This window comes from Dipodomys spectabilis, unplaced genomic scaffold (genome assembly GCF_019054845.1).
Source record: "Dipodomys spectabilis isolate Male_0828 unplaced genomic scaffold, ASM1905484v1 ptg000463l, whole genome shotgun sequence".
Taxonomy (NCBI): Eukaryota; Metazoa; Chordata; class Mammalia; order Rodentia; family Heteromyidae; genus Dipodomys; species Dipodomys spectabilis.
In genome coordinates, this window is record NW_024871140.1 from 3,011,897 (window position 1) to 3,036,333 (window position 24,437).

The following is a 24,437-nucleotide window of genomic DNA, read 5'->3' on the forward strand; positions in this document are numbered from 1 at the left end:
TATTCCTAGCAAATATTGACATGCCAAAACTAAACCAAGATGAGTTAAACCATCTTAACAGGCCAATATCAAGCATTGAAATAGAAACAGCAATAAGAGACCTCCCAGCTAAGAAAAGTCCAAGACCAGATGGTTTACAGCAGAATTCTACAAGGCTTTCAAAGCAGAGTTCACACCTATACTCCTTCAACTCTTCAATGAAATTGAAAGAGAAAGTTCACTACCGAACACATTATATGAAGCCACCATAACACTCATCCCAAAACCAAGCAGAGACTCATCAAAGAAAGAGAACTATAGACCCATTTCTTTAATGAACATTGATGCAAAACTTCTCAACAAAATTTTGGCCAATAGACTTCAACAAGCCATCCAAAACATCATAAAGCACGATTAAACAGGATTCATTTCAGGGATGCAAAGCTGGTTCAATATATGCAAATCAATTAATATAATTCATCACATCAACAGGTGCAAGGATTAGAACCACATGGTTATCTCAATAGATGCAGAAAAAGCATTTGACAAGATCCAACACCTCTTTATGATGAAGGTTTTGGAAAAATTAGGAATCCATGGAACATTCCTCAATACAATAAAGGCTGTATATGACAAACCTACGGCCAGCATTATACTTAATGGTGAAAAACTAAAGCCATTTTCTCTTAACTCAGGAACAAGACACGGATGTCCACTCTCTCCAATTCTCTACAATCTAGTATTAGAATGCTTAGCAACAGCAAGAAGAGAAGATGCAAACATAAAGGGGATACAAATAGGGACAGAAGAATTAAAACTCTCCCTCTTTGCAGATGACATGATCTTGTATTTAAAGAATCCCATAGACTCCACTCCCAAATTACTCAAGCTGATTCAAAACTTTGGCAAAGTAGCAGGGTATAAAATTAACTGCCCCCAAAATCAATGGCTTTTCCGTTTGCCAACAATGAAAAAAGTGTGGCTGAAATTAGGAAAGCAACTCCATTTGTAATAGCCCCACAAAAAATAAAATACCTAGGAATTAACTTAACCAAATAAGTGAAGGACTTCTATGATGAAAACTTTCAAAAATTAAAAAAGGATATCAAAAGAGAACTAAGAAAGTGGCAAAAACTCCCATGCTCCTGGATTAGAAAGATCAACATCGTGACAATGGCAATACTTCCCAAGGCTACCTACAAATTCAATGCGATACCTATCAAACTTCCAACCTCATTCTTCAAGGAAATAGAAGAGGCACTCTAAAATTCATGTGGAACAATAAAATACCCCGAATAGCAAAAATGCTCCTCAACAGAAAGAATACTGCTGGAGTAATATCAATACCAAATTTCAAACTCTACCATAAAGCCATAGTAATCAAAAGAGCTTGGTACCACACAAGAACAGACCTCAGGACCAATACAATAGAATTGAAAACCTAGAAATGAACCTACAGACCTATAGCTATCTAATCTTCGATAAGGGAGCTAAAAAAATAGAATGGAAGAAAGACAGCCTGTTCAGCAAATGGTGCTGTCAAAATTGGTTAACTACTTGTAGAAAACTAAAGCTAGATCTTTCTATATCACCTTGCACCAGAATCAACTCCAAATGGATCAAAGACCTCGTAGTCAAAGCAGACATTCTGAAAACATTACAGGATGGAATAGTAGAAACCCTAGGTCTCCTTGGCACAGGTCAAAATTTTCTTAATAGAGACCTATAAACACAACAAATCAAAGAAAGATTGTACAAATGGGATTGCATGAAGTTGCAGAGCTTGAGCATGGCAAAGGACATAGCTAGCAAGATCAATAGAATGCCCACGGATTGGGAGAATATCTTCATTAACTATACAAAGGACAAGGGTCTCATATCTAAAATATGTTGGAACTCAAAAAATTAAATCCCCTAACAACTAATCCTCAAAGACACAACTGCCCAATAAATAAGTGGGCTAAAATCTTAAAGAGAAACTTCCCTGAAGAGGAAAGGATGGCCAATAGATACATGAAGAAATGTTCAACCTCTCTAGCCATAAAAGAAATGCGAATCAAAACAACATTATTATACCACCTCACCTGAGTTAGAATGACAAAAATCAAGAACTCTAATAACAACAGATACTGGAGGGGATGTGGACAGAAGGGAACCTTACTGCATTGTTGGTGGGAGTGTAAATTTGTTCAACAACTTTGGAAAGTAGTATGGAGGTTCCTCAAAAGACTCCTTATAGAGATCCCCTATGACCCAGCAGCCCCACTTTTAGACATTTACCCTAATGTTTACAAACAAGACCACACTAAAGCTACCAGGACGACTATGTTCATTGCAGCATTATTTACTATAGCTAAGATATAGAACCAACCTAGATGCTCCTCAGTAGATGAATGGATCAAGACAATGTGGTATATATACACAATGGAATTTTATGCCTCCATCAGAAAGAATGACATTGACCCATTTGTTAGGAAATGGAAAGGCTTGGAAAAAATTATATTAAGTGAAGTAAGCCAGGCCCAAAGAAACATATGTCCCATGGTTTCCCTTATTTGTAATATCTAGTATATGTCTGAGTGAAGCAGAAAAGTTCAGATAAGGTGATATTAGGGAAATGAACCCTAAGATATGTATTCAAATGTTTTTTTTTCTTTCATGTGGTTGTTTCTAATGCATTTATAAGATAATTTCTTTGTTGCTTTGTATGTCCCTCCCCCACAGTATAACTCCTGCTTTCACTGTATTTGATGTCAGTATAATTTGTGGAAGGGAATGGGAAAAACAAGGCATTTTAATAATGATAAAGCTGGACCCGTTGCAACATTGAGAAGTACAAGTCTTTATGTCGAAAATGAACCTTACAACTTTGGTGGGGGGGTCGGGGAGGATGGGTGGGGATGTGGAGGGGGATGGGAAAGGATGGGAGGGGGAAACAAAGGAGGAGGCTAAAATCCTTGATAAGAAATGTACTCATTATCTTGCCCATGTAATTGTAACCCTCTGTACAGTATTTTCACAATAAAAAATAAATGAAAATTTAAAAAAAGACATGAAGCATGTAATAAATTTTTTCTAGGTGAAGTTAATATAAAAAACAAAGCCCCACGTTTCCAGAGTTCTCTGTGCTTGATACGTGTCAATGTACACATATGCTTGGCTCATCTCAATGTTATTTGAGGATTACTGAAAGCAGGACTAGAATTAAAAAAATCATTCAAATGTTTAAATTTATTTTTTTTTACTAAATTTGTCATTTTATATCCCTTTATTTTATTTGAAAAATCTGGTACATTTATTTGTCACATCAATAATAATGAGAAATTAACAGCCCCTAGCTCCTTAAAAGAAAATCCATATGAAAAAAAATGAAACAATATAGAAAAAAAATTGAACCTAATTTTGCACGTAGTCTTGTATATTGTGATGCTTTGTGACTATCCCATGAATCTGGGCTCAAATCACTAGGGCTACCAGAAGAATATTTCAAAATATAAAGCAGCTAACACAGCTGTGCAGTTATTTGTCGGTTTCACTAATGTAGCAGCTGGGCATAAACTGTAGACAGGAAATAATTCTGGTGGCTTGCAGGCAAGAACGTGATTAAAAGCATACTTTTATCTTCCTAAATGAAATAATAAGTCCACACTTTAAAAGCTTACTAAATGATCAGTCCTTAAATAACAGTGCCACTTTTAAGACAATCTAGATAATTCAAGTCCTTCATATCCCCACAACCATTACTGCCATTCACAAATCATTGCCAAGGTGAATTTCCAGTTCTTTTTGACATTTCTAATAGCTAAGGAGTAACATAAACAATAGCTCAAGTAGTTGAGAAAATTTAATTTAGAATAAGCAAACAAATCAGATTCAACTCCATAGCATAAACTTTAGGGAAAATGAATTAAGAAATATGGCATGTCTTTTGTAACTTAATATTAGACATTAGGGCAAATTGCCAGGAACAGACTCTGCAAAAAGGAAATAGACATCTTTGATAAGATATATTAAAGATTACGTAAGGTCAAGTAATTTTACCAACATTTTCTATTATATGATAGCATATTTTTGTCTGCTAATCAGAGAGACAAATATTGTTAAATATGATATGAAAAATGCATCATCATGAATGAATGAAATCAGGGAATTGATGGCTCAGGAGCTGGGTGGTTCTGTTAAATATTTTCATTATTTTGAATGATATGGTGTTTTTGTATGTATGGAATTATGAATGTATTTTATGTCTGGACAGGAAAGCTTGATTATTAGATCATTGATACCCAATGTTTGGAACCTAACCTTTGTTAGAGTGGTAAATATGTGTGTGTGTGTGTGTGTGTGTGTGTGTGTGTGTGTGTGTGTGTGTGTGTGTGTGTAAGCAAGTATGTATTTAGAAGTAAGAATCTCTTCTTTGCGCCAGGGTTAATAGTATTATTTATACTACATTAATGACAGCAAATAAAGGTAATTCACATTTTGGGCCGTATGTTTAAGTTCATATGATTGTATGAACAAACTAAAAGTCATGTTTGGGGTATGATTTTTGTGGAAGGTCAGCTTAAATTGTAAACGTTTTGAATCTTGAGAAGGAAATCAATGGCAATCATTTTATTGTAGATCAATTTTAGACAATATTTGCAAGGCTATGTAATCCTATATGAAAATGCAACATTTATTGATTTTCCAAAGCTACACTATTCTAGGAATTTTTAGGATACCAAGTTAAATTATGGAAACATAACTATAGTTTCATTATTTATTGCATACAGTTTTACATTTTAGTTTCAAGAAGAAATCCCATTTATTTCTACTATATAGGAAGGAAAACCCTAAATATTATAGTTTGTGCCATATTTCATATTGCGAAGCTTTGTCTGTATCAATACGTTTATTTCTTTTGTTTCTGTTTTCCTATTCATAACTCTGTTTCTCATAATATTCTTCTAAGAACTTTTCCTTTCTCCCAATTTGGGGCTTGAACATACCTCATGCTCTATTTCTTTGCTAACAATAGTCAGTCTACCATTTGAACCATGCCTCCGGCCAAAAATTTTTTTAGTTAATTGGAGATAGAACCTCATGAACTTTCCTACCAGCCTGAAAGCCATTATCCCCCGTCTCATCTTTCTTAATCATTAGAATTCTAAAGATGAGTCATAGACCCCAAGAGTTAATGAATTTTCATATCTTATAGATGCCACATGTTTGCTAGTAATTGTAATAAACTACCACAGAAAAGGTAGCCTTAATACTGTAAATACATTGCCTCTGATTTGGTGGAATAGAACTCCAAGATCAGAGTTAGCTTCTTCTGAGTCATCATTCCTTGGCATATTAAAGGCCTTCTGTTTCTCTTGGAAGAGACCTCAACTTAAATGCTACCTTTTTGATTCTGGTTCCAAATGCAGTCACTTTTTAGTATGATTTCAGTTGGAAAGTATCCAACTCATAACATATTACTTTAAGGATAGAAGAAAATCTCTAAAAGGAAATTATTTGGTTTGGGCATGGAAGATATGGTTATATTTTAAAATATTAGCAAAAGAGGTAGAGGTTTTATTAAAGCCTGTAAAAGCGCTATGATGTCTTGACCTTAGACTTGCCAAATTCTCCCCCGGGCAAACACTTAAATTCCTAGTGCTACTGGAGGATTGAGCCCAAAAATGTATCCTTGATAAATATCATTTCTACTACTGTCATACCTGTAGATTGTAATTGCATTGCTTATTTTGAGGTAGTATCACTTTGCATGGGCCTGCTTGGACTGCGGTCCTCCTAACACAAGCATGAAACATTGCACCCAGCGAATTGTCAGAGTTTCTGAAAATTCTTTTTTTGTCTGGGATTTCCTGGAACTGGAATTCTCTAATCTCTGTCTCCCAAGTAACTAGGATTACAGATTTGAGCCAATTTATCCAGTAAAATATACAATTTCAAATCATTTAAAAGGGATACAGGTGGACCCATTGCAACAATGAGATGTACAAGTCGTTATGTTGAAAAATGATCTTTACAACTTTGGCTGGGGTGGGGTGGGAATGGGCTGGGAGTGGGGGTTGGAGATGGTAAGGAATGGAAAGGGGAAACAAAGGAGGAGTCAACAATGCTTGAAGAGAAATGTATTTATTACCTTGCTCACGTTATTGTAACCCCTCTGTATGGCATTTTCACAATAAAATAATATCTTGATATTGCCTATATTTATGCTTAACATATATAGCTAACCATAATTTCCTCCCTCTTTTGTTTAGTAATCTGAGTTGAAAACATTGGCTTTGTTGATATACATGGCTTTGTTTTGGATGGATTCCCATAACAATCAAGAAATCTCCCAAAAGTTTATGTCAAAAATCATGGAAAAGAAGGCTTCAGGTTAGAAAAAAGTACTGATCCTTAAATTATAAATGCAATATATTTATAGTGTTTGTCAATGTTTTCTTAAGTATGATAAGAGAAGGACAGCAGAAATATGAAATATGTCAGATATAATTTTGATAACCTACTAGGTCTATGTAGAAATTCTGTTGTCATTTCACATTATCTTCCTTTCTTAAAGCTTGCTTTATTAAAACCCACTGGGTGGATATAGTTTAGACTGATTGCAAACCTTCTCCAAGAAATGAAGCTGATTTTAGAAGGCTGATGATGTGGTAAATAAAGGAATGATGAGAATGAGCACAGATATTGTCACAGAATGAGTAGACAAGGTTCAACTGCTGAACAGCAAAATAAAGCAAGTTTTCAAGTCTGATGATTCACATTGGAAAATATATAGACAGATACATATACATATATACATACATACATACATACATAAAAAGTAAATCTGTAGTAGACTATAGAGAAACGTGGTGTGACAAGTATTAAACTATATAAACTGGTTGTAGGAAAGGTACAGTAAAATATCAATAGTTTAGCATAGATTTTGCATAGATTTTGTAAAGAATGTAAATTCTTCCTTCCTTATATACTTTGCAAATATCCTTAGTTATGTTTTAAGTTTATTTAATATTGCAGTAGGAGTATCTATACAATGCTGAGAATGAGAATTACACAAAATATGCAACATGGTTAGGTACTGGTGGTTCATTTATGTAATGTTAGCTAGTTAAGAGACTGAGATCTCAAGATCACAGTTCGAAGCCAGCCTGAGTGGGAAAGTTCATTAGATTCTTGTTTTTTTCTTGAGAATGTTTTTTTTTTATTGTGAAAATACCATACAGAGGTATTACAATTATGCGGGCAAGATAGTGAGTACATTTCTTATCAAGCATTGTTGCCTCCTCATTTGTTTCTCCATACCATCCTTTCCCCTCTTCACCCACCCACCCCACAGCCCCCTACCACCCCCTCACCCGCCTCACACCCACACCCCGCTAAAGTCATAAAGTTTGCTTTTCGATATAACGTATTGTACATCTCATTGTTGTAATGGGTTCACCTGTTTCCGAATATAAACAATTTTTTCCCTTCCCCTCCATAAATTATATCAACATCAAATAAAGAGAAAGCAGGGATTATACCATGGGGTAGGTACATACAAAGCAACAAAGAAATCATCTTATAAATATGTTGGGAACAATCGCAAGAAAGAAAAAATATTTGAATCCTTATCTTGGTGTTCATTTAACCTAACATCAACTTGTCTGAAGTCTGTTTGTCTCAGACATATAGTAGTTATTGCAAATAAGGGAAACCATGGGACCTATATTTCTTTGGACCTGGATTACTTCTGTTAATATAATTCTTATCTCCAATTAGCCATCAGGGGAAATGGAGCTCCATTCAAGTTGTATGTAGAGCACTGGCCTTGAACACAAAAGCACCATCCAGGCCCTGAGTTTAAGCCATAGCATCAACAGAAACAAAAACACAAAATAAAACATGGAGTTAGATATTTTATAATGAAGCACATTTTAATACACTTTACCTTGTTACAAAGACTAGGCTTCTGTGTTAGCTTTAAACCTATCATCATAAATTATATTTTCTATTTATTAAGCAGAAAGGCTTACTCAGATTTACAAGTTTAAAGGTTTCAGTGTTTGTTCAGTTGGTTTTATTGCTTTGGGGGGCTGTGACAAGACAATGTCGAGGTGGGGAGTATGTCAAAGAGAAATGTTTTTGACCTAGAGTGATTAAAATATAAAAGAAGAAAGAAGATGAGAGTCTATCTTCTCATGGGTTTCACACTGAAGAACTTAATCTCCAGAAGACAGATAATAGGGTGGGTAAGATGTGTATGCCGCTTTAACTACAGACTGAACCAAACCAAAAATGGGAAAAAAGTCTTTCCTTAACATATATTGTGCTATACACTATAATGATTAACTAATCATTTCTTTGGAAAAGTAAAGAAAAGCAGACACCTGTTGAATTTCTTTTTAAAGTGAATCTTAAATGACAAGGATGAAGAAATTTAAATGGGTTAATAAAATATTATCAAATATTAAGTTAATTTTTGATTAAAATTTAGACAAACTGACAGTCCATTAAGGGTTTTTCTTTCCTTTTTATTCTGAAAATACCATACAGAGGGGTTACAATTACATGGTTAAGATAACGAATACATTTCTTATCAAGCATTGTTGCCTCCTCCTTTGTTTCCCCTTCCCATCCCTTCCCATTCCTCCCCTGCACCCCCTATGCTATCTCCTTCCCAACCAAAGTTGTAAAGTTTGTTTTTCGACATAACCAGTTGTACAGCTACCAGCAGAACTATATTGATTGCAGCATTATTTACCATAGATAATATATGGAACCAACCTAGATGCCCATCCGTAGATGAATGTATCAAGAAAATGTGGTATATATACACAATGGAATTCAATGACTCCAACAGAAAGAATGATATTGCCTCAATTGTTAGGAAATATAAAGACTTGGAAAAAATTATATTAAGTGAAATAAGCCAGGCCCATTAAGGTTTATAGAGCAAGTTTGTTGTCATATCTTTTCCTTTTGCTCCTCTTTTTTGCAGGATGATATATTTTTATTCAGAAAGGCAACCTGGTCTTAACCATTACCCACAAAATTTATGCTGTCTTAGAATCAGAGGTTTTTAAAATTAAATTAAGACAATAGTAGGCTCATTTTATGCCAACATAAAATATAAACACCAATGACATTTTTCACTAAACAACCATTCATAAAAGTTCATGAAATAATAAAGTATAAATTTATGTCAATTTTTTTGTCGGTCATAGGGCTTGAACTCTGGGCCTGGGTATTCTCCCTCAGCACTTCAGCTCACGGCTACCACTCTGTCACTTGAGCCACAGTGCTGTTTCTAGTTTTCAGGTGGTTAATTGGAGATAAGTGTCTCACAGAATTTTCTGCCCAGGCTGGCATTGAACCACTCACCTCAGATCTGACTCCTGAGTAGGTAGAATTAAAGAAATGAGCCAACAAAGGCCAGATCCAAGTCAATTTTTAAAAAAACCAAGCTTATTGTAATTTCTGGCTTTTTCCAATAAACAATCTTATTTTTTCAGCATTAGTTTAAAACTATGAGTTATTTTTAGATGTAACTGAATTTTTTAATAAAATCAAATATAATTTTATTAATATTCAGTATTTCACAAAAATCCAGTGTAATTGATTTCCCCAAGTAAATTATTACATACTATATTACATAATATTATCATTATACTCAATATTACATATAATGTGAAGTGAAAATAGTTTGGACCATTTCATATAAATCAGTAGATGGTATTTTAGCATTAAAAATTCACATAGGTGATTTTATACTAAGGAAAGAATATTTTAGGGTTAAAATCATATATGAGTATATAGTGTTTCCCAATTAAACCAAAAATTCTGAGTTCATACAGATAAAATTATTTTCTTTCTACTGAAGACTTTGAAGTAATACCATTGGAAATAGTAAGGCAAGATGAAGAAAAATTCAAATCATGTCAAACAATTTCTCCGTTATTCTACTACCCCTTCCACTAAGAAGACCTGCCCATTCCCAGTTTTCATAAAAATTCAAGTGTCTCTCTTAGAATTCTATTTTGGAAAAGTTCTAAATCACTGATACTTTTTGCATTTTCTGTTATATGAAACACAATATAGACATAAAACAGTTGAAATAAAATGCACACATATGTTGAAGTCACCACAGCTGGAAAAACAACCAAAAAAGTAGAACTCCCACAGGAAGAAAAGTATGTTGTGCGCAGTTTTTTTTTCTAAGTACAAAACCACAAATATATGTTAACTTTGAGTAAGGCCGTAAAGATGATTGTCTCAGAAATAAGGTTAGGTTAATTTGTAATTAACTATAGCAAATCCCTTGAATGGATCAAATTGTTTAAAACAAATGTAACTATACGTGAAGTAAGATCTGCACATATTTAAAAAATTACAGTATCAAATCACAAGAGAGAATAAAATAGAAGTAGTTCCCAGAAAATAATATTTTAATCAATGGTGATCAAAGGAGAAACAAAGGAGGAGGCTACAATGCTTGATAAGAAATGTACTCATTATCTTGCCCATGTAATTGTAACCCCTCTGTACAGTACTTTCACAATAAAAAAACAAGAAAAATGAAAAAAGAATCTAATACAGACAAAATTGCATACATAATTAGTTTCAAAAAACCCAGGTTACTCGAGCTGATTTGAAACGTTGGCAAAGTAGTAGGATACAACAGCAACATTACTTGGATGTTGACTCTGATATGGAATTCATTTCCTCTTTGATCTGAAAAAATGAATATTAAAGAACATAACTTCTCCAACTAAATATCGACATAACTAAACATATAATCAGAAAAGTCATCATACAAGCCGTATTGCAAACTAGTGTAAAAGAAAATCAGTCACACTAATTTTGTATTTATTTTAAATGATTTTTTTCCATAAACTATCTTCTTTAGCTTGCATTTTACAAACATTCTGTTAAATGATGTATAACTTGGTAACTAACTTTGTATGCCTCCTTAAATTTTGTCCTGAGTATAATGTCTCACTTCAGTTCCTAACCCATGAAATAATGTTGATTACAAAACAAAAACTAATGACCATTGCTTATAATACACAAAATCTCATAAGCATGATTTCAGTAAGCATAGGTTAACATATCGATGTCATAGTGTCTGGATATAAAGTAAACAAAAATGCAACGTAGAGTAACTCATTGGTTTAAAAACAATCTATTTTTCCAAAACTTTCTAAGCATTTCCTTACAATGTGTATTATTCTCAAGAAGGGAATGGGAAATGTGAGAAGAGGAGTAACCAAGTATTGTCTTCAAATATACATAATTTGGATTTACCTCTATTTTTATAGGCAATTTTGATAAAAACTGTTTGAATAATTTCCAGGTGAGGTAAAATATAGTTGCATACACCAAACTACATTGAGAAAATGGTATATAGCAATTAAATAAAGAAAACATATTCAATAAATAGCAAAATAATAATATTTTGAAGAGTACATTGGAAATATTCTAATATAATAATTAATTTTACTTAAACCATTTCACATTGACAGTAATTAACTAGAAAACTTTAATGCTAATTGGACAAGATTGTCTTTCTAAATGAGTAAAACCTATTTCTCCTTTTACTTTGTCAGGGAAATAACTGTAGAAAAGATGGAAATTAACATATGAATCTATAACAACTGGAATGAATTTTTGTCTTTTTATTAGCAAATATTAATTTCACAAAGTATTTTATTGTGCTATACACATAAGTCCAGATAACGTAGCTTGCTAAATTTTATTGTATTTATTAATTTCATTACCCTATTTTTATAATTTTTTATCCTGTTTTTATACTAACTTCCAAAGTATTTAAACATATTTATTCCACAATATTTATCTTCATTTCCTCACTCACTTCTTTTAATCAGTTCCATCTTATACACCTGGGTCATTCATTTTATTTTCTGGATCCAGAGTCTGCAAATGAGAAATCTAATATTTTTTTTCACAGTGTGGCTAATTGCTTTAATGTGAAGGATTCCAGTTCTATTTTCTTGAAGTTGTATGATTTCATTATTATGTGTGGCTAAATAATATATCATGGTTTATATTTGTGGTGTGTGTGTATATATATATCTATCTATATATGTATCTATATATATTACAATCTCTTTATTCAATCAGTGATTAAGGAACACGTAGGTTAATTCTATAGTTATTTATGATTTTATTGTGAGAGAAGGAAGGATGGAAATAATAAGGTTTGGACTGAGAAACATGCATTTTAGGCACGCACTCTAGTATTTGAAACATCCTCTCAGCTGCTCTTTCATCAATATTTCAATAATGAATTATATTTTAAAAATAAAATTTAATTACATTTGCAAAGGTGTTCTTTTTCAGTATCTATATTATTTTTTATTACAGTGTTACATTTAGTATACATGTGAGTATGGGAATATATGTGAGCATGAAAATGAATGCATGTTTGTATATTAAGAAACTGAATGTATGACTGTTGGCTCATGTTTGTAATTCTACAAATGCTGGAGGCTGAAATATAAGAGCCAGTGTAAAGGCAATCCCACTGAAGAAGTTCCAGAAGACTGTTTTTTATGTGGTGGCCACACTGGGAATAGGTTTGTGTTGATTGAATGGAGATAAGAGTTTCATGGACTTGCCTGCTCAGGCTGCTCTCAAACCATGATGTACAGATTTCAGCCTCCGGAATCAGGTCAGGCCTTGCATAAGTTCAAGCTCCAGGACCAACACACACATAAAGAATGAAATAAGTGAAAAGAAGGGAAGAAGAAGAGAAGAAAGAGCCAATAACAGAGGTTTCAATGAACTAGTCATTGGTGGTTCATATCTGTAATTCTACCTACTCAGGCTGAAATTTGAGGAAACTATTTAAAGCTCAGCTCAGATATATGAGTTCATAAGATCTCTCTCTCTCCCTCCCCCCATCTCTTTGTGTCAATCCTTGTGCTTGAACGTGTACTATTTTGCTCAATGATCTACTACACTCAGATTTTTACTGGTTAATTGGAGAAAAGAATGTTAAGGACTTTCCTCAATTTTCTGCCTCCTGAAACTGGCCTAGCTCTACATGATTCTCTTCTCTCCAATTAACCTCCATGCAGAAGCCAAATGTTTTCGTTAGTCTTATGTATGCCTTGAGACAGCATCTGAGCTTCAATTTCTACTCCCAGGACAAGCAAAAATGAAAAAAAAGAAAAGAAGGTCGAAGCAAGCACATACTAAAGTTTTAAAATGACCCGAATGTTCCTGGTCATGTGTGTAATCCTTACTACCCAAGAGGCTGACATCTGAGGATTGCAGGAACGTGCTTGACTCTTATCTCCAGCTACACAGAACAAAACCTTGAGCTGTGGCTGAAGTGGTAAAAGTACCAGCGTTGATTGTAAAAGCTGAGATATAGGCCCCAGAGTCAGAGGTTAAGCCACAGGACCAATACAATTTTAAAAGGAGAGAGGATGAATAGAGGTTGAAATCTGAGGATCATGGTTCAAAGCTAGCCCATACAAGAAAGTCCATGAGGCTTTCTCTGTGTGTGCATCTGTGTGCTATTATATAGCTTGAAATAGTGCTGTTTGGTTCACGGAAAAAACTTCACCACTCCCAGCTTTTCATTGATTAATTGGAGCTAAAATTCTCATAGCCTTTTCTGCCCTTGTTGGCTTTGAACCATGATCATCAGATTTCAGCCAACTTATTCATGCTGGGCTTTGCATAAGACTCATCTCTTATTTACTACCAAGAATTAAATAATAAACTGGAGTTGACCTGTGACTTCAGAGGCACACTGGGCAATCACTTTCTAGGACAGAACCCAGGGCCTTTGCCCAATCACCAAGAAAAAATAAGCATAGCCACAAGCTAACTTTGGCTCATGTGGTAAGCCTCTAGTCTTGAAGGAAAAGCTCTGGCATTGTATCCAGTCCCTGATTTGTAATCCCAGAACTAGCACATGTATAAAAATAAAAAGGAAAATTAAAAAACAGAAGAGTGGGAAAAGAACATATTAACTTTTTTAAATGAGCAATGGGTTTCTGGTTCATGTGTATAATCAGAGCACCTCAGGAAGCTGAATCTGAGGTTCACGGTTTGAAGCCACACTACCCAGACAAACACATTAGAATCTTATGTCCACTAAACCAGAAGAAAGCTAGAAGTGGAGCTGTGGCTGAAGTTGTAAAAATTTATCCTTGAATAAAAAGCTGAGAAACAGAAGGATACTGGTGGCTGTAGCCTGTAATCCTAGCTACTCAGCAGGCTGAGATATGAAGATCACAGTTCAAAGCCATCCTGGGAAGGAAAGTTCTTGAGACTCTTATGTCCAATTAACCACCAGAAAACCTGAAGTGGTGCTGTGGCTGAAGTGGTCGAGCATTTGCCTTAACCTGAAGAGATCAAAGACAGCACAGAGGCCCAGAGTTCAACCCCTACCCTCCTTAAAAATAGGTAAGAAACAGCAATGAGGCCCAGAGATCAGGTCTACTGACCACAATAAAAAGCATCGAGGTTGAAGGCAAGAGTTGATTAAAAATATTAAAATAAGTCAGATGCTGGTTACTCATGCATGTAAATCCTAGCTACCCAGGAGGGTGAAATCTAAGGGCTGGATTTCAAAGCGAGCTCTAGCAAGAAAGACCATGAGATTTGTGTGTGTAATTACCAGTACTAGGGGTTGAACTTGCCCTGTTTTACTCAAGGCTAGAATCCTACCACCCCCAGCTTTTTGGTGATTAATTGGAGATAACAATCTCAGACTCAGGCTCGGAAGTTGGCTCAGTGGCAGTACTTGCCTTGCATGCATGGGGCCTTGGGTTTGTTTCCTAAGAACCACATAAGCAGAAACAGCCAGAAATGGTGCTGCAGCTCCTATGATAGAGTGCTAACCTTAAGCTGGAATGCTGATGGACAGCACCTAGGCCCAGACTTCAGGCCCCACAACAAATGTCTGGGGTGGGGAGGAAAACCTCAGACTTTGCTGTTCATACTGGCTTCAAGCCAAGATCCTCAGATTTCAGCCTCCTTAGTTGTGCTGGGCTTTGTATGAGACTCTTCAAAAACAAAGAAGCTGGAAGTTGAGCTGTGACTCAATTGGCAGAACTGAGAAAAATCTCTGAGACTGGGGCCAGTCCCTAGATTAAGAAAAAACAACATAAAAGCTTTCAAAAATTAATAAATTGTAAAATAGAAAAAAACATATAATATGATGCAAAGGAAAACTATGTTTCTTTTAAATGCTGCAAACAAGAACATACTACAAATTTTCAAAATGGCATACTGAGTAAGGGGAAAAGGAAAATTTTAAAAATTCATGTAAATATTAAAACCAAACTGACATGACCAAAATCTAATGTGATCAGAAACTTAACTCTCACTTGTAATTGCTTACAAACAATTGTCCCTCCAGTTTCAGCACTAGTATGGGGATTTAGGAATGACCTCTCTAGGCAGCCTTGACAGAATAAGGATCTACATTCATTGCCCTCATTTTAATACACAAAATATCCTTTGAAACTCAACATCAATATTCAAATGATGGATTATGTGTAAAAGCATGAATAATGATCAGAGATACACCAGAGATTCTCCAAGGAATACAATTATAAGTGAAGAAGAGTACCTACAACTCAAGGTAGGTAACAGAAGGCAGATTTAGCATTTTTATGTGTAGGGGTTTGAAAGCAGTGTTTTATGCTTGTTAAGCAGGTAAAAAATTCAGTGACATTAATTATATCCACACTGCTTTGTAACCATTACTTCTGTTTGCGGACTTTCTTTTCAATACTGATGGAATCCACACAATCACATTGAGTAATAATCATCCCCAATGACCTTCCCCAGAAACTTTTAATCTTCCATTTTCTCTTATGAAATGGTTTAGTAATATATTTCACATAAATAGATTATTTTTGTGTCCATCCATGAGACATATATTAATTGCAGCCTTTTGTGGATGAGTCATAATTTATGCATACCTCACATTTTATAAACCTATTCAACTGATAGACACTCAAGCTGTTTCCAACTCCCGACTATTGTGAACATTGCTGATGTTATCATTGGAATATGAGCTACTAGTTTTCGTTTTCAGTTCTTTTGGGGTCATGTGGCAACGCTATGTTATGTTAGAAGAATGTGTCAAATTCTACTACAATTGCTATATCACTTTTCATCAGCACAGAAATGGACAAATGGTCAATAAAATGTACAAAAGTATTTCAAATCTTCCACAGCTGTACTCTAAAGGATCATTTTTTTATTTTTTACTTGTTTTTATTTAGGCTATGCAGGCCTGAAACTATGTAGCATTGTCTTGAGCTGAAGTGAGAACAATACAAAATACCACTAACCAAGGCTCCAAAAACATTTATTCTGGTAGCCATTTTTCTAGAGATAAATTTTAGTGATTATATGCATGTTCACTCTTTTAAAATAAGGTTTTGAATTTTAAAATGACGTATAACTGTAACCATTCTTTGTCCCATCTTTATAATAAGAAAAAATATATTTACAAAAGTATAAAAAAGACAAAAAAGGGTTTGAACTATCCAAGGGAGATGTCAGCTTCCCAGCAGAATAATACATTACAATCACAGTCTGATAATGACGTAAGAAGAATAATACAATAAGAGCTCATCTAAAGTAAAATGAAGATCAAGGACTGGGGGCAGGGATGAAGAGGTAGAGCATTTGCTTGTCAAGCAGCAGCCTCTGAATCAAAACCACAGTGTGGGGCACAAGGGCAGCAAAGATGGCACTGAGCGGAAGTTGAGTGGGCAGAGCCCAAGTTGTTTACATTAAAATCTGATTTGATACCATGATCGGGCGAAGTGACATCAGTGCGGCTCGTGAAAGGCAGGGAAAGTTCAGATGCACTGGGGCCAATTAAACCCCGGGCCCCAGGTGAAAAGCACATGATAGGGTGACCTTTAGGGTCATTGGTTGGTTCCTTTTCCTCCCCTTCCATGCTCTTTAGTCTTTTGCTTTAAAAAGGCTTGCTGTGTGATAATAAATGAGTTCTTGCTTGACTTGACTCCCCGTTGCATGTGATTGTCTCCGGGGCTAAAGGAGGCTGGGGAACGGGCAAATGGCGCATGTACCTTTCCTCGGAACCCGTCTGTCTTTCATGGGGCGGACAAAGAACCAACACCCCAGTACTGCTAAGGAATAAAATAAAGTACTAAACTTAAGGAAAGGTTCAGATAATAGTATGATGGATGACATGAAGGTACAAACCTGTAATCCCAACACATGGGAGACTAGGCAGTTGAGATCAGTTTTGGCTACATAATGAGACTGTATCTTGAAGAATTACATAGAATAAAGTAAATCAAACTACATTTTTAAAAACTAGAGTGTAGTTCAAAGGTAATTCAAGTCGTTTTGCATGTGCAAGGAACTGATACATTGCACAAAAATTACATGCTTTAAATAACTACAATGCCAGTTTATCAATGTAGTACTAGGTGCCCCTTGGCTGGAATCCCTCCTGAGGAAACCTAAGGCAGTTGGTGCACCTGTCTTCTGGGCTGGACTGAGGATGTTGCTGGAAAAACAGTATTTTGAACTCCATTCTTGGATCCCGCTTACAACTCTTTTTTTAGTAGACCCCATACAAATCTCTCCCACCCAATAATAGCCTTCTGGCTTGCAAGTGAGGTTATCTTTGATATCTCTTAGGGCTCTCCACTCCTTTGTCTGGAACTGCAGCTTGTTCTGAGAAGAGTGGTAGCTATTTTGCTAGCCACGTCTATCCTCTGCCGTCTCCTTCTCAAATTAGTCTTTGGTATCAGTTTGCATCTGCTCAGAGGGTAGAGTCAGCCTGTGCTGTCTTTGAATTTTGATCCTCAGATCTCAGTCTCCAGAATAACTAGGATTACGGGCGTGAGTCACCTGCACCTGGCCAGCATTTCTTTCTTCCAGGAACATTTCAGGGGGAAGGAATAATACAGCACCACATACATTCATTACCAACAGCCCCGGGGTGAGCCAGATGCTCAGACCAAAACCACTAACCTTGATGTTGCCTTTGGCATCCAACAGGATGTTGTTGGACCTAAGGTCTCGGTGTGTGCTTCTGTTTTGGTGTAGGTAGTGAATAGCACTTACAATTTGTGTGACTAGCTTTCTGGCTTCATCCTCATATAGGATGCAGGATTTTAAGATCCACCTCAGGAGGTGTCCTGTAGTGGCCAGTTCCATGATGAGATACAGATCCTCTTCCTTCTCCATCACCTGGTACAACCTGATGATGTGTTTGTGCCTTACCGTCTTAAAAATGCCCACCTCATTCTTTATCCAGCGATGAAGCCTTTCACTTCGAGTATTTTAAATGCCACCTCCTTGCCTGTGACATGGGGATGGGCCAGCTTCACTTGTCCATAGGTACCTTTGTCAATGAGCTCTTTCATCTGGTATTGTTTGATGATCTCCTCCTTCAGGAGCTTGAGGATGATTCTTTGTGTTCTTCTATCCTTCTGCTACAGTGGCAGGTAGCAAATCTACCTAAAATAAACTAAATAAAATAATGAAAAACTCAGAAAAAGTAAGAAGAAATACCAAAATACAAATGACAACCAATCCCAACAACCAAAAAAAAAAATCATTCAGCTTTGAGTCAGTCCAGCAGGTTATCAAGAAAGAACTTCCAGCTCTGTTAACTGGCATAGGTTGGAGCACTGTGGCTTCCTATATATCCTGAATGACCTCATACAATGGAACAATCACAACCAGTCATAGTGATATCATGGAGGAAATGGACCAATCAAAGTCTGGTCCAGTGAGGTCAGCAAAAAGTGGACCAATCACAGCCTGAAAGCATTGACACTCTAGCACTTAGACCTCAAAGACTGTTGCTAAGGGCTCCAGGTGGGCTTGAGGTTGCTCTGGTCATTATCATGGCACCACAAGGGCAGGGGTAAAAATCCTCTGGTTTTCTAAAGGACTACTGCATCTTATAAATTGCTTCTCTGGAGACACTAGCTAATAGCCTCCATTATTGATGGGCACCTTATGCTATGTCTTGTTCCAGCAATGGCACAACACAAAGGCCTCCCTCCTTCTCAATGACAACTGTGTCCTACAACTTCCTCCTGAGGGGACAAGTTCCAGGCTGGCTTTGAGTCACCATCCTTACAATTCACCTTCCTGAGTAGCCTGAGCCATTGGTAGGTACTTAGCTCATCTCTTCCATTTGGAGGAAGTATATTTGTTAGAAAGGTGGGTTTTAGATATGTCCTTTTAGCACTTTAAATTTGTTGCCCTTGCCGTCTAATAGGTAATCTAGTTTCTGATGAGAAATTTGTCATAATATCATTAAAGATCACTTGGGTGTGATGAGTTGTGTCACTGTGCATTGGGAGGATTTCTGTCTTTATTAGAATGTGTCTTAGTGTGGACCTGGGTAATTAAGTAATTGAATTTTTTGAGCTGCTAGATTCCTGTATGGAAGGGTTCATGCTTTCAATTTAAATTGAGGAGGTGTTGGTTATTATTCCTTCAAATAATATGTATTTTTCCCTCTGTACATTATATATATATATATATATATATATATATACATTATATATAAATTACATATTCACATTGTGTATATATATATATACCTTCATACTTATATATACATTTATATGCATATATTTATTTTCATATAGCTTCCACTTTTGTGATTGTTTATGATAGGGAGTTTAGATTGATCCTCGCTACTCCATCAGACTTAGAGTTAGAAATTTTCCTCTCTATTTCTTGATAAAAATTTGTATTTCTTGACAAGGATATTGAAACAGGTACAAAGCACAGCTAGCCTCTCTCTCTCTCTCTGTCTCTCTGTCTGTCTGTCTGTCTCTCTCTCTCTCTCTCTCTCTCTCTCTCTTTCTCTCTCTCTCTGATTTCCTGCTTCTATCAGGTCTAGTGTGTGCTATGATATTTTGCAATGTCATGTTCTTCTTCAAATGCCACCAGGTCTGCACCTGAAAGAGGAGCTGCTCTAAAGTCAGCCTGCATGGGTGCACCTGCCTGCCTCTGTCTTGATGTCAGATCCCCGTAGCTACTGGGGTGGCCTTAGCAGATGCCCCTGTGCCAGGACTGCTGACTGGTGACTGTGGGTGGCATAAGCACAGCCTCTTTTTGTACCCATCAGAGGTCTGCTGTAGAGCCTGGGGGTGTTACCCTGATGGAGGCTTTGCTTGTAGCAAGGCTGGGAGTTGCAGAAGTCTCACTGTGGCCTGACTTTGAGGCACAACAGAGGCCAAGGATTTCTCTGGGCTCTTTTCAGAATATATGGGCAGGTTCATGAACAGAAGCTGAGCCTAGGAGGCCCCTAAATACAGGGTGGGCAATGGAGCTGGGAGGGGCAGGGCTGTCCAGGTTGTCAGGGGACAGATGATGAGCCTATATTAGTAGTCTGCTGGCTTCCAAATGAAAAGCTACACTTGCTTGCTACCCAGAAATATTCCTCTATGACTGGTTGCACCAGAGAGTCCCATGCTGGCGGGGGTAAACTGCTAAAGGCTGCAGTAGATGGACCAGGAGCACTTGGTGCTCTTTATGGACAATTCAATGCTGGCTTTGTTAGGAGGAATCTGAAGGTCCTTTAACACTATAGATTCAAGGAAGCCAGAGCACAAGCAGACACCAGGCTTGGACAGCTGTGTACTTGGCAGTCTGGTAGGTGAAACCTTGCTGTATGACTTTGCAGAATCCTCAACCTTGCCAAACTTCCAGCAGAAGAACCTGCCTAGAATCTCTTCAACCATAGAACCTGGAGACATCAGCTCTCCCAACTTGGACAAGCAGTGTCCATCTCTCTAGGGGCTGCTGTGGTCAGGGCAGGTCTGGGAAGAGTGGCTGGCCTGCTGCTGGAGAGAGCAGATGCCCCTTCCAAGGAATCTGGGGAAAGAGGAGCCCCTATAAATGGACTCATGGAAAGGCTGGTCTGTCGTTCTTAAAGAGAATACCTCCAGTTTGTCTGACTGTTTGGTTGGGGGGGAGTGTCCCCTTGGGGGCAGTGATATTAGAGACAGTATTGGTGAGATTATCCAAGAAATTAACCAACTGCTGAGGGAGAAAAAGAGTAAGACTTGCTGAACTGCCCATGACAGGTGGAGTTGAGGTTATGGCTCCTTCTGTCTTGAATGACCCCGAGGCATTGTCACCAGAACACAAGTGACTGGATGCTGGCATAGGGTCCAATGGTTTTAGGAAATTTATCAGAGAGCCCTGCTTGGCATGAATGTCCATTCAATAGGGCTAACACTGTGTGCAGAGTTTGGGCTTTAGAGCTGGGCATCACAGTTTGATCTTTTTTAAAAAAAAAAATTTATTATGAAACTACCCTACAGAGGGGTTACAATAACATAGGAAAAGTAATTAGTATATTTCTTATCAAGCATTGTTGCCTCCTCCTTTGTTCCCCTTTCCATCCCTTCCCATTCCCCCCCCTTCCTGGCTAAAGTTGTAAAGTTCTTTTTGCAACATAACGACTTATACATCTCATTGTTGCAGTGAGTACACCCGAATCCCTATTTAAATGATTTGTTTTTTCCCTTCCCCACCACAAATTATACCAACATCAAATATAGTGAGAGCAAGAGTTATATTATGGAGGAGGGATATACAAAGCAATTAGGAATAATCTTATAAATAAGATAGAAACAATTGCATGAAAGAAAAATATTTCAATACTTATTTTGGGGTTCATTTCACCTAACATCAACTTATACCAGCACAACTGTGTTTATTGCAGCATTATGTACCATAGCTAAGATATGAAACCAACCCAAATGCCGCTCAATAGATGAATGGAGTAAGAAAATGTGGTATATATACACAATGGAATTCTATGCCTCCATCAGAAAGAATGACATTGCGCCATTTGTTAGAAAATGGAAAGACTTGGAAAAATTGAATTAAGTGAAGTAAGCCAGGCCCAAAGAAACATAGGTCCCATGGTTTCCCTTATTTGCAATAACTAGTACATGTCTGATACTAGCTTGATCTTTTTGAAGGTCTATGGACACTTTCTGGATGGTGTTGGACCTTTAAGTGGTCTGAGTACATTTTGAGATTAAGTGTGGTCCTCTGAGATTCATGCTTGGTTTGTGACAGGGCAGAGCCCTGCCTTCCTGCTGTTCTGGTGACTTCAGGGTGTGGGCTGATTAATGACAGGTAGAAAAGGTTAATGTGTCTTCTATTCCCTTAGCCTCACTGGGAAGGGTTGTTGTTGGCAGGGTGAATTGTGTTATTGGGAGGTCTTTGTGTTCTTTGAATAAGGGAATCTACACACCTCAGAGCACATCTTGGCGTGTTTTTTTTTTTTTTTTTAGACCGGTTGTGAGGCCTGAACACTGAGTCTGGGTGCTGTCCCTCAGCTCATCAGCTCAAGGCTAACACTCTACAACTTGAGCCACAGCACCACTTCTGGCTTATGTGGTGCTGAGGAATAGAACCCAGGGCCGCATGCATGGAAGGCAAGTGCTATACCACTGAACCACCTTTCAAGTCCCATCTTGGCTTTTTCTGAATGGTTAGTTTCATTTTTTTATTTTTTTATTTTTATTTTTTATGGTGAAAATACTATACAGAGGAGATACAATTAAATGGATAAAATAAAAAGTATATTTCTAATCAAGCTTTGTAGAGTCCTCCTTTGTTTCCCCTCCCATCCCTTCCCATCCTCCCCCTGCTCCTCTAACCAATCCTCCCTGCCACCCCGTCCCCCGCACGAAAGTTGTAAAGTTCGTTTTGGACATAACGAATTTACATCTCATTATTGCAATGGGTCTACCTGTATCCCTATTTAAACGATTTTTTTTTCCCCTTCCCCTCCACAAATTATACCGGCAACAAATACAGTGAAATCAGGGGTTATACTGTGGGGGAGGGACATACAAAGCAACAAAGAAATAATCTTGTAAATGTGTTAGAAACAATTGCATGAAAGAAAAAAAAACATTTGAATACATAACTTAGTATTCATTTTCCTAAGATCAACTTTTCTGACCTTTTCTGCTGGACTCAAACATATACTAGATATTGCAAATAAGGGAAACCATGGGACCTGTGTTTCTTTGGACCTGGCTTACTTCACTTAATATAATTTTTTCCAAGCCTTTCCACTTCCTAACAAATTGGTCAATGTCATTCTTTCTGATGGAGGCATAGAATTCCATTGTGTATATATACCACATTTTCTTGCTCCATTCATCTACTGAGGGGCATCTGGGTTGGTTCCATATCTTAGCTCTAGTAAAGAATGCTGCAATAAACATAGTTGTGCTGGTAGCTTTAGTGTGGTCTTGTTTGTAAATATTTGGGTAAATGCCCAAAAGTGGAATTGCTGGGTCATAGGGGAGCTCTAGGTGGAGTTATTTGAGGAACCTCCATACTATTTTCCAAAGTGGTTGAACAAGTTTTACACTCCCACCAACAATGCAGTAAGGTTCCCTTCTCTCCACATCTCCCCTCCAGCATCTGTTGTTATTAGAATTCTTGTTTATAGCCATTCTAACTGGGGTGAAGTGGTATCTCAATGTTGTTTTGATTTGCATTTCTTTTATGGCTAGGGAGGTTGAGCATTTCTTCATGTATCTATTGGCTATCTTTCTTTCTTCTTCAGAGAAGTTTCTCTTTAAGTCTTTAGCCCACTTATTTATTAGGCAGTTGTTTCTTTGAGGATTTGTTGTTGGGGGACTTAATTTTTTGAGTTCCAAGTATATTTTAGCTTTGAGACCCTTGTCCGTTGTACGGTAGTGAAGAGCTTCTCCCAATCAATGGGCTTTCAATTGATTTTGCTAGCTATGTCCTTTGCCATGCAGAAGCTCTGCAATTTCATGCAATCCCATTTGTCCAACATTTCTTTGATTTGTTGTGGTTCTGGGTCTCTATTAAGAAAATTTCGGCCTGTACCAAGGACACCTAGGATTTCTCCTATTCCATCCTGTAATGTTTTCAGAATGTCTAATTTGATTCCGAGGTTTTTGATCCATTTTGAGTTGATTCTGGTTCAGGGTGATATGTAGGGATCAAGCTTTAGTTTTCTACAAGTAGTTAACCAATTTTGCCAGCACCATTTACTGAAGAGGCTATCTTTCTTCCATTCTATTTTTTAGCTCCCTTATCGATCATTAGATGGCTATAGGTCTGTAGATTCATTTCTGGGTTTTCAATTCTATTCCATTGGTCCTTAGGTCTGTTCTTGTGCCAGTACCAAGCTGTTTTGATTACTATGGCTTTATACTAGAGTTTGAAATTTGGTATTGATATTCCTCCAGGGCTGTTCTTTCTGATGAGGATGTTTTTGCTATTCGGGGTCTTTTATTGTTCCATATGAATTTTTGGATTGCCTCTTCTATTTCCTTGAAGAATGAGGTTGGGATTTTGATAGGTATCACATTGAATTTGTAGCTAGCCTTGGGAAGTATTGCCATTTTCACGATGTTGATCGTTCCAATCCAGGAGCATGGGAGTTTTTGCCACTTTCT